The sequence below is a fragment of the Scyliorhinus torazame genome, chromosome 17 (assembly GCF_047496885.1).
Source record: "Scyliorhinus torazame isolate Kashiwa2021f chromosome 17, sScyTor2.1, whole genome shotgun sequence".
In the NCBI taxonomy this organism is placed as follows: Eukaryota; Metazoa; Chordata; class Chondrichthyes; order Carcharhiniformes; family Scyliorhinidae; genus Scyliorhinus; species Scyliorhinus torazame.
Genome location: NC_092723.1, coordinates 108,521,108 through 108,531,069, shown reverse-complemented (window position 1 = coordinate 108,531,069; position 9,962 = coordinate 108,521,108).

The window sequence follows — 9,962 nt, the reverse complement described above, 5'->3', positions numbered from 1 at the left end:
ACTGCGCAAAGTTACCTGCCCGCAACCACTTTCTCCTCCATTTCCATATGTTGAATTGCCACCTCCTAATACCTCGCACCACGAGGCCACCAGTCAGACTTCCATCCCACCTGTCAAGGCGCCGTCGTCCCCTCCGCCACCTCTCCGGTGGTCGACCAGGATCCGACGCAAGCCTCAGAGACTGGACTTGTGAACATTTGTTTTGTTTGCTCTGTTCTGTTGTCCTCCGTCAGTCACATTAGACAGACTCATTCACATGTAAATACATTCACATACGCCAACAAAACATAAAAACAAGGGGAGATGTCATGATATGCAAACATGCAGCTAATGAACACATAGAATAGGACACAACCAATGAGCAGTCAGGACACTCAGCGGTGGTATCTCACTATAAAAGGGATGAGGCACTCACACCCCACCTCTTTCCACAGACCAACAGCCACAGAGTGAGGCAGGGTGTATCCTCAGCATCACACCCCAGCATGTGGCTTAGAGCAAGGCTGTTTCAGTTAGACTGAGTTACTACATTTAGATTAGCAGAGAGTCAAACTCATTGAGAGCTGTGCTAATAGTTCAATAAAACACATTGATCGCACTTCAAAGTCTGGAGCATCTTTTACTCAAAACTGCATCAAATGGCAGCTTGTGTTATTCCAAATTACAGAACACAACAGGGAACAGATGAGGAGGTAGATTTGAGACCAGGAAGAGATCAGCCATGATCGGAACTAATGGCAGAGCAAGCTCCAAGGGCTGAATTGCCGACTTCTGCTCTTAATTCCTATGTTCCTAAGTCATGATGCTGATTCAGAGCGATTGCAGCCACAATGGGCCAAATGGGCTCCTTCTGCAGCATACAATTCTGTGATTTTGTGAAGTTATTCAGACATGACTTGCCTCGAGCAAACCTATGCTGAGTTTCATGAATTAGCTCATACTTTTCCAAATACCAATTAATTTTGTCCAGTATCATTGGGGGAAATTTTAACTAGGTGTGGTGTGATGTTAAAATGTTAAAGATTTCAAATTTGAATTTTGCCTGCCAGAAACTGCACCCCACCCTCCACTTCTGGTTTTAATAAAGTGGAAAGGTCGAGGCTGACAACTCATAACCCGGAGCTAAGTGGCACAGTTTAATGAAGCTGTGTGTCTAATGTTTCCTCCATTTTCTGTTTAAACACAGCATGTCAGAATTCCCGAGACTTGGGAAACTGAGACCTAAAGACAGATGAAGACTGCTAGATCCAATAGGCACTTGCCTTTCCAACACTGCTTGTGGGCCAGGTGATCAGGAATGCTTCCTTTGCCTCCCTCTAAAGCTTCCTGTAAATTACTCCCGTGATTGGCTGACCCCCACCTTTGAAATCAGACAACCCTCAAGCCACGATCTTCCCATGGCACAGCCTTCTCCACACCTCACCACCTTTCTGGTCCCTCGCCCCCTCCTCAGCACTCTCGAACTGTGACCTTCAATCTCAACCGAATCCTTCCAATTTCCCTCAAGCTTTCCAATCTCTCCCCATATGACTTTTCTTATTTATCTCATCCCCTGCAAGTTGAAAAATAAATAAATTTAGAGTACGCAATTCTTTTTTACCCAACCAAGGGGCAATTTAGTGTGGCCAATCCACGTACCCTGCACATCTTTGGGTTGTGGGACTGAGACCCATGCAGACACGGGGAGAAGCATCCCCTGCAAGTTATTCTGGTTTCTATCCCCCACCCCACTGGGATTTCTGCTCCCAATCCCCCTGCCTTGTCCATCTCTCCCCTAATTTTTCTTACCTCCATACTTCCTGACCTCCCTCCCTGGCCTCCACTTTCACCTTGACCTTTTTCCTCAACACCCAACCCCTTAGCCTATCCATTTGAGCACCCCTGACCTTACATACCTCCCTCTCTTCCCCTGCCTTTTCGATCTCCCTGGGTTTTTCTGATCAATCTTTTCTCACCACCTTCCATCACCGCCCCCCACACACACATACATAACCCCCCCCCGCCGGGGCATCTGATCTTAGCTCCAACCTACAATTTCTCTCTCCCTCCCCAACCACACACCCCCTCAGCACCCATCTTCCGCCTTTCCAAAAACTCCCTCCCTTCTCTCCGCTCTCCAGCTGGGGCCTGGTCCCAAAGACCTACCCATTCAATAGCCTCTCAACTGAGCTGGCAGCAACCGGGAAACAGAGACAGAAATGTTAATCAGGTCCTTCCTTTAAATTTACCAGGAACAGAGGGAAATAAGGGTTTCTGAACTGTAAAATTGCCAGCTCTATTCCCTCCCCGTGAATGTCAAAGCCATTGTGTCTAACAGCTTCCTTACGACTGTTAGCAGTCTGACTGGCCTGCCAGTTTTACCTCTCTTCTCTTCCTTTGACACCTCCACATCCAAAGAGGATTGGGAGATTGTGGCCAGAGTCTTCACAATTTCCACTCTTGCGTCTCTCAGCTCCCTAAATCTCATCCCATTTGGACTGGGTGACTTCTACTTTGAGGACGTTACTTCTTTTTAACCAACCCAATATATTTTCTCCCTCTTCCTTTATTGCTCGTCTTTTGAGGTGGCATCGTCTACTTCCACAAGAAGATCCTTTTAGTCCCTAATTGGCCCAACCCTTCCTTTAACTAACTTCATCTGTTTGTAAAAGGCTTTTGCGTTCTCTTTTATGTTAACTGATAATCTAGCCTCATGCTCGCTTCTTGCACCACCTCTTCCCACTTTTGAGATCTATATTCTTCAGTTTAGTTCACCACCAGGATTGCCAACCCTTCAGGATTGGCCTGGTGTCTCCAGGAATTGAAGGTCAATCTCCAGGGCACTGCTGAGTGCAACCCTGGAGAAAAGTATTCGGGACATTAAAAATGATTTTTTTTTTGTCATTTTCTTTGAATATTCCACTTTACAATTATAAAAAATATTAAAAATGGGGGGGGGAAATAAAACTGTTTGGCAATTGGGCATTGAGCCTTTTTTCTTTCCATTTGGCATAGCAAGGCCGTGCGTCACAAGGGTGGACATAATGGCTGATCGATACCTGGGATGGGGGGTGTATTCTAATGAGAAAAAGTTGTATAGGTTGGGCCTGTATCAATTGGAGTTTAGAAGATTGAGAGGTGATCTTATTGAAACATAAAAGTCCTGAGGGAACTTGGCTGATGCTGAGAGGATGTTTCCCCTTGTGGTAGAGACTAGAACTGGAGGACACTGTTTAAAAATAAACAGGGGGGGGACTTCCGGTAGCGGCCGTGACCAGCTAGGTCGCGTACACGGTAGCTCCCATTGGGATTGGGATTTCGGGCCGTTAAACGGGGCGGCGGCGGCACTTGAAGGGCGGGTACCGGCGTGGGAACGGACGCTGGAGAGGTTCCCCCTGGTGCTGTGTGGAGGGAACCAGGAGCGGGGCTGTCAAACGAGCAATTGTGGGGAGGAGGACAGAGCGGGTCCGGGAGGACAAAATAGCGGCCGGCGCGGATCGAGAAGCATGGGCCCAGTGGGCCAAAGAGCAGCAGGACTTTTTGAGGACCTGTTTCACGGAACTAAAATCGGAGATCCTGGCCCCTATGAAGGCCTCCATGGAAAAGATGGTGGAGGTCCAGAAGGCACAGGAGAAGGCGATCAAAGAGGTGGAGAGGAAGGTGTCTGAGAACGAGGACAAGATCCTGGGCCTGGCGGTCAGGGTGGAGGAACACGAGGCCTTACACAAGAGATGGCAGGAGAGACTGGATGACCTCGAATACAGGTCTCGGAGTCATAATCTGCGTATCCTGGACCTCCCTGAATGTGCGGAGGAGGTAGATGCGAGCACATATGTGACTGCAATGCTGGGGACGCTGATGGGTGCGGGGGCCTTCCCGCGGCCCTTGAAGCTGGACGGGGCGCATAGGGTCCTCGCGAGGAAGCCGAGGGCGAACGGACCACCGAGGGCGATGGTGATAAGGTTCCACCGCTTTACAGACAGGGAGCGTGTCCTCCGGTGGGCAAAGAAGGAGCGGAGCAGCAAGTGGGAGAACGGCGAGGATCGCATATACCTGGACTTGGGAGCTGAACTGGCGAGGAGGCATTGGGGTTTCAACCGGGCCAAGGCGGCCCTCCACAGCAAAGGGGTGAAGTTTGGCCTCCTGCATCCAACGAGAATTTGGGTATCGTACCAGGACAGGCACCATTATTTTGATATGCCAGATGAGGCATGGACATTCATTAGGCATGAAAAGCTGGACTTGAACTAAGGGGCAGCTGCACGTGGGTTGGCATTGGCGGGGATGTGGAATCGGGGGTTGGCCTGGTGTAAGACTATTTGCAGAATTTAAGTTTGCTTGTCTGTTCTTGTTTTTTGTTTCAGGGGGCGGCGGAACGCCCGGGTTGTGCTGTCCGGCACACGGGAAGGATCCGGATGGTACTTGCCCTCTTACCCTGTGGGGGAGGGGGGGTTGGGGGCCCGAAAGAGGAGACAATAGTAAGTTTGGAGATAGAGGCGGGAGCGACCGGGGTCAGCATGGGTCAGCTGACTTACGGAAGCACAATGGGGCGGAAATCAGTGCTGAGCGGGTGCTTGACAGGTGGGGTGGGAGCGGAGAGTTGAGGGGGGAAGGGGTACTGCTTTGCTGACTGAAGGGGAGCCAGTTGTTGGGGATAGACGGAGAGTCAGGCTGGGGGGCTGCCGGCGGGTGGGCTGGAGCGAGTGGCGGCGCGGGCACGGGGCTGGCCGAAAAAGGGAGATGGCTACTTGGCAGGGAGTGGGGGGGTCAACCCTCTGTCCAGGCTGATCACCTGGAACGTGAGGGGCCTGAACGGGCCGGTCAAGAGGTCCCGCGTGTTCTCGCATCTAAAGGGGTTGAAGGCAGACGTGGCCATGCTACAGGAGACGGAGTTAAAACTCGCTGACCAGACGAGGTTACGGAGGGGATGGGTGGTCCTTGTGTTCCACTCTGGGCTAGACTCAAAGACCAGAGGGGTGGCAATTCTGGTTAGTAAACGGGTGGCGTTTGAGGCAGGGAGCATCGTGGCGGATAAGGGGGGCAGGTACATAATGGTGTGTGACAAGTTACAGGGGGCCCGGGTGGTGTTGGTGAACGTGTATGCTCCGAACTTGGATGATGCGGAGTTCATGAGGCGCATGCTGGGTAAGATCCCGGACCTGGAGTCAAGTAACTTGATTATGGGGGGGGGACTTTAATACTGCCTTGGGTCCGGCATTGGACCGGTCTAAGTCCAGGTCGGGAAAGAGGCCAGCAGCGGCCAGGGCTATGTGGGAGTTCATGGATCAGATAGGGGGTGTGGACCCGTGGAGGTTCGCGAGGCCAAGGGCGAAGGAGTTCTCCTTTTTCTCCCACGTCCATGAAGTCTACTCGCGGATTGACTTTTTTGGGCTGAGCAGGGCGTTAATCCCGAGGATGGAGGGGGTCGAGTATTCGGCCAATGCGGTCTCGGACCATGCCCCGCACTGGGTGAGCGTGCGACTGGGGGTGGAGCGGGGGCAGCACCCTCTCTGGAGACTGGATGTGGGGCTGCTGGCGGATGAAGAGGTGTGTGGGCGGATAAGGAGGAGCATTCAGGACTATGTGACAACGAATGACACAGGGGAGGTAACAGCAGCAGCCGTTTGAGAGGCTGTGAAGGCAGTCATCAGGGGGGAGTTAATCTCTATTAGGTCCCACAGAGAGAAGAGGGAGAGGGCGGAGAGGGAGAGGCTGGTGGGAGAGATACTTAGGGTGGACAGGAAGTACGCGGAGGCCTGCGGGGGGGGGTGCTGCTAAAGGAGCGCCGGAGATTACAGGCGGTGTTCGATTTGCTGACCACAGGGAGGGCGGAGCCACAGTTGAGGATGCTGAAAAGGGCAGTCTACGAGTATGGGGAGAAGGCAAGTAGGATGCTGGCGCACCAACTTCGCAGGGGGGAGGCGGCAGGGAGATCGGGGGAGTGCGGGATAAGGAAGGTAACACGGTGTTGAGCCCAGAGAGGATCAATGAAGTCTTCAAGGAGTTTTATGGGAAGCTATACGAGTCAGAACCCCCGCGGGGAGGGGAAGGGATTGAGGCACGATCAATTGAACAAAGACTAGAGTTGGATACAACTGAGGCTTTATTGCTCTAAGATGTGTGGCCTCCCACAGCAGCTGGCGAAATGGCTGCTGAATGGAGGACACTCATATTTATACTCCGCCTACTGGGCGGAGCCAGCAGGCAGGGACTACCAGCGAACCTGTAGTGCAGGTCCTACCTTAAATCACCTAATACAGGTGTAACAGTGGTTTACCACATTCACCCCCTGTTAAAAGTGAGTCCGGCGGGGGGGGGGGGGGGGGGGGGCGGGGGGGGGAACTATATACAGCAATGAATTTATATTTACAGCATTTGATCAGAAAAAAAATGTCTTTTGAAGTCCGGTGCCAGTTAGAGATTTAACCGGAGCCTTGATGTTCCGCTGGGAGCGATATAGCGGTGGCGGCAATGTCGATGCTGGCCTGATGTTCGGTGACTCTGGGAGTGTGCCAAAATCCTCTTCATCCTCGGGCATAGGCAGGGGAACGATGGATGGTCCTGGTGGGGTTAATGCTGGGAGCGCCGGGGGAGGGGAGGGTGGCGCTGGGCCGGAGAGGTGTGTGTGTGTGTGGAACCTGCTGGCGCCAGGTCCCTGAGGGAGACAGTATCTTGGCGGCCATCGGGGTAAGCCACATAGGCGTACTGGGTGTTGGCAAGGAGCAATTGCACCCTTTCCACCAACGGGTCCGCCTTGTGGAGGCGGGCGTGCCGACGGAGCAGGACTGGTCCTGGAGCTGCGAGCCAAGTCGGGGGCGACACCTCGGATGTGGACTTCCTGGGGAAGGCAAAAAGACGTTCATGGGGTGTGTTGTTCGTAGCGGTGCACAGCAGTGACCGAATGGAGTGGAGTGCATCAGGGAGGACCTCCTGCCAGCGAGAGGCTGGGAGGTTCCTGGACCTCCCAGTTGGACGGCCCTCCATACCATCCCGTTCTCCCTCTCAACCTGCCCGTTTCACCGGGGGTTATAGCTGGTCGTCCTGCTGGAGGCGATACCCCTGCTGAGCAGGAACTGACGCAGCTCATCGCTCATGAATGAGGATCCCCTGTCACTGTGGATATAGGCGGGGAAACCAAACAGAGTGAAGATAGTGTTTAGGGCTTTGATGACGGTGGCAGACGTCATGTCGGGGCATGGGGTGGCGAAGGGGAACCTGGAGTACTCATCGACCACACTGAGAATATACATGTTTCGGTCGGTGGAGGGGAGGGGCCCGCTGAGGCGTTCAAAGGGCGATGGTCTTCACCAGGCGTGCACGGTCTGGCCGGTAGATGTGCGGCTTGCACTCCGCACAGACCTGGCAGTCCCTGGTGATTATCCGTACTTCCTCGACGGAGCAGGGCAGGTTGCGGGCCTTTATAAAATGGTACAACCGTGTGACTCCCGGGTGACAAAGGGCGTCGTGCAGGGTCCGGAGTCGGTCTACTTGTGCGCTGGCACATGTACCTCGGGATAGGGCGTCTGGAGGCTCGTTGAGTTTGCCGGGACGATACAAAATCTCGTAATTGTAGGTGGAGAGCTCGATCCTCCACCGCAAGATTTTATCATTTTTGATCTTGCGTTATTGAACATGAAGGCTACCGACCGTTGGTCAGTGAGGAGAGTGAATCTCCTGCCGGCCAGGTAATGCCTCCAATGTCGCACAGCTTCAACGATAGCTTGGGCCTCTTTTTTCGACGGATGAGTGCCGAATTTCTGAGGCATGAAGGGTGCGGGAAAAGAATGCCACAGGTCTGCCTGCCTGGTTGACGGTGGCTCTCTACTTGAAAGGGTAGTGTCTCGTCTACTGCGTGCATCTCGGCCTTGGCGATATCAGCTCTGATACGGGCGGAGGCCTGCTGGGCCTCGGCCGTCAGGGGAAAATGGGTGGACTGAATGAGTGGGCGGGCCTTGTCCGCATAGTTTGGGACCCACTGGGCACAGTACGAGAAGAACCCCAGGCAGCGTTTGAGGGCCTTGGGGCTGTGGGGGAGGGGAAGCTCCATGAGGGGGGCACATGTGGTCGGGATCGGGCCCCAGAACTCCGTTCTGGACCACGTAGCCGAGTATGGCTAAGCGGGTCGTGCTAAACACGCACTTCTCCTTGTTGTAGGTGAGGTTGAGGAGAGTGGCGGTGTGGAGAAATTTGGCAAGGTTGGCATCATGGTCCTGCTGGTCATGGCCGCAGATGGTAACATTGTCTAGGTACGGGAAGGTGGCCCGCAAACTGTACCGGTCGACCATTCGGTCCATCTCCCTTTGCAAGACCGATACCCTGTTAGTGACGCCGAAGAGAACCCTGAGGAAGTGACAGAGACGACCGTCCGCCTCGAAAGCGGTGTATGGACCTTCTGATTTACAAATGAGGAGCTGGTGGTAGGCAGATTTGAGGTCTACCGTTGAGAAGACCAGGTAATGTGCAATCTGATTGACCATAACAGATATGCGTGGGAGGGGGTACGCGTCGAGCTGCGTGTACCGATTGATGGTCTGGCTGTAGTCCACGACCATTCTGTGTTTCTCCCCAGTTTTAACGACTACCACTTGGACTCTTCAGGGGCTGTTGCTGGCCTCGATAATGCCCCCCCCAAAGCAGCCGCTGGATCTCGGACCTGATGAAGGTCCTGTCCTGGGTACTGTACCGTCTGCTCCACGTGACGATGGGTTTGCAATCCGGGGTTACGTTGGCGAAGAGGGAAGGCGGATCGACATTTAGGGTCACGAGGCCGCACACAGTGAGGGGTGGTAGGGGCCTGCCGAATTTGAGGGTTAGGCTCTGGAGGTTACACTGGAAGTCTAGGCCGCGTGTTAGGGCAGCGCAGAGGTTAGGGAGGACGTAGAGGCGGAAGCCGCTGAATTCTACGCCCTGGACCGTGAGTGTGACCGTGCAGAACCCCCGGATTGTGACGGAATGGGATCCGGAGGCCAGGGAAACTCTTTGGTTGGCGGGGTGTACCGCGAGGGAGCAGCGCCTTACTGTATCCGGGTGTATGAAGCTTTCGGTGCTCCCGGAGTCCAGCAGGCAAGAGGTCACGTGGCCGTTGATTTTCACACTGGTCGATGCGGTGGTCAGGCTGTGCGGACGAGACTGGTCGATCGTCACTGAGGCGAGTCGTGGTCGGTTGTCGCTGACGTTGGATGATGGGGTGCCTGGGGGGCCAGGTCCTGGAATGCTTTCGGTTCGGGACCTTTAGGGTCCCGTGGAGGAGACAAGATGGCGGCGTCTGAAGATCCTGTGGGGGACAAAATGGCGGCGCCCATGGGCCGCACATTGCGGGGGTTGGACAAGATGGCGGCACCCATGGGCCGCACATGGACTGAGAGGGAGAAGATGGAGGTGCCCACTGGCCGCGCGTGGCCCGGGAGGTGAAGATGGCGGCGCCCACTGGCCACACGTAGTCCGGGGAGGTGAAGATGGCGGCGCCCACTGGCCGCGCGTGGTCATGGGGAGATGAAGATGGCGGCGCCTGTCATGATATTCAGGTAAACATCATGGTACAAACATACATACATACTGATGGACAGATCAACGGACTAATCAACCCACAAACAACACCACAGCCAATCACAGGCAAGAGCATACACACTACAAAACAGGGAACGCGACACTTCCCGGGCATTCCAGCAGGAGGCAGCTCAGGGCACAGAGCTCACAGCAAGCCACTCAGACAGCCACCATGTGCTGAGTGCCACTCCAAGATAGTATTAGGAATAGGTCCACAGATTCAAGGGTTATGATCGAACCTCAGTTACCAGTTTACCATTGTAAATGAATGTTAGTAATAAAACTGAGTTGTACCATTCGCAACCGTGTTGGTTCGTCTGTGTAGCAGAGTACCCAACACATCAGCGCCCATTGCGTGTAGGCTAGGGGGGTGGGGGTGATAGCAGCGACTGCGCGGGGCTGGCTCACCGCAGCGAAGTGCCCCCTTTTGCCACAAG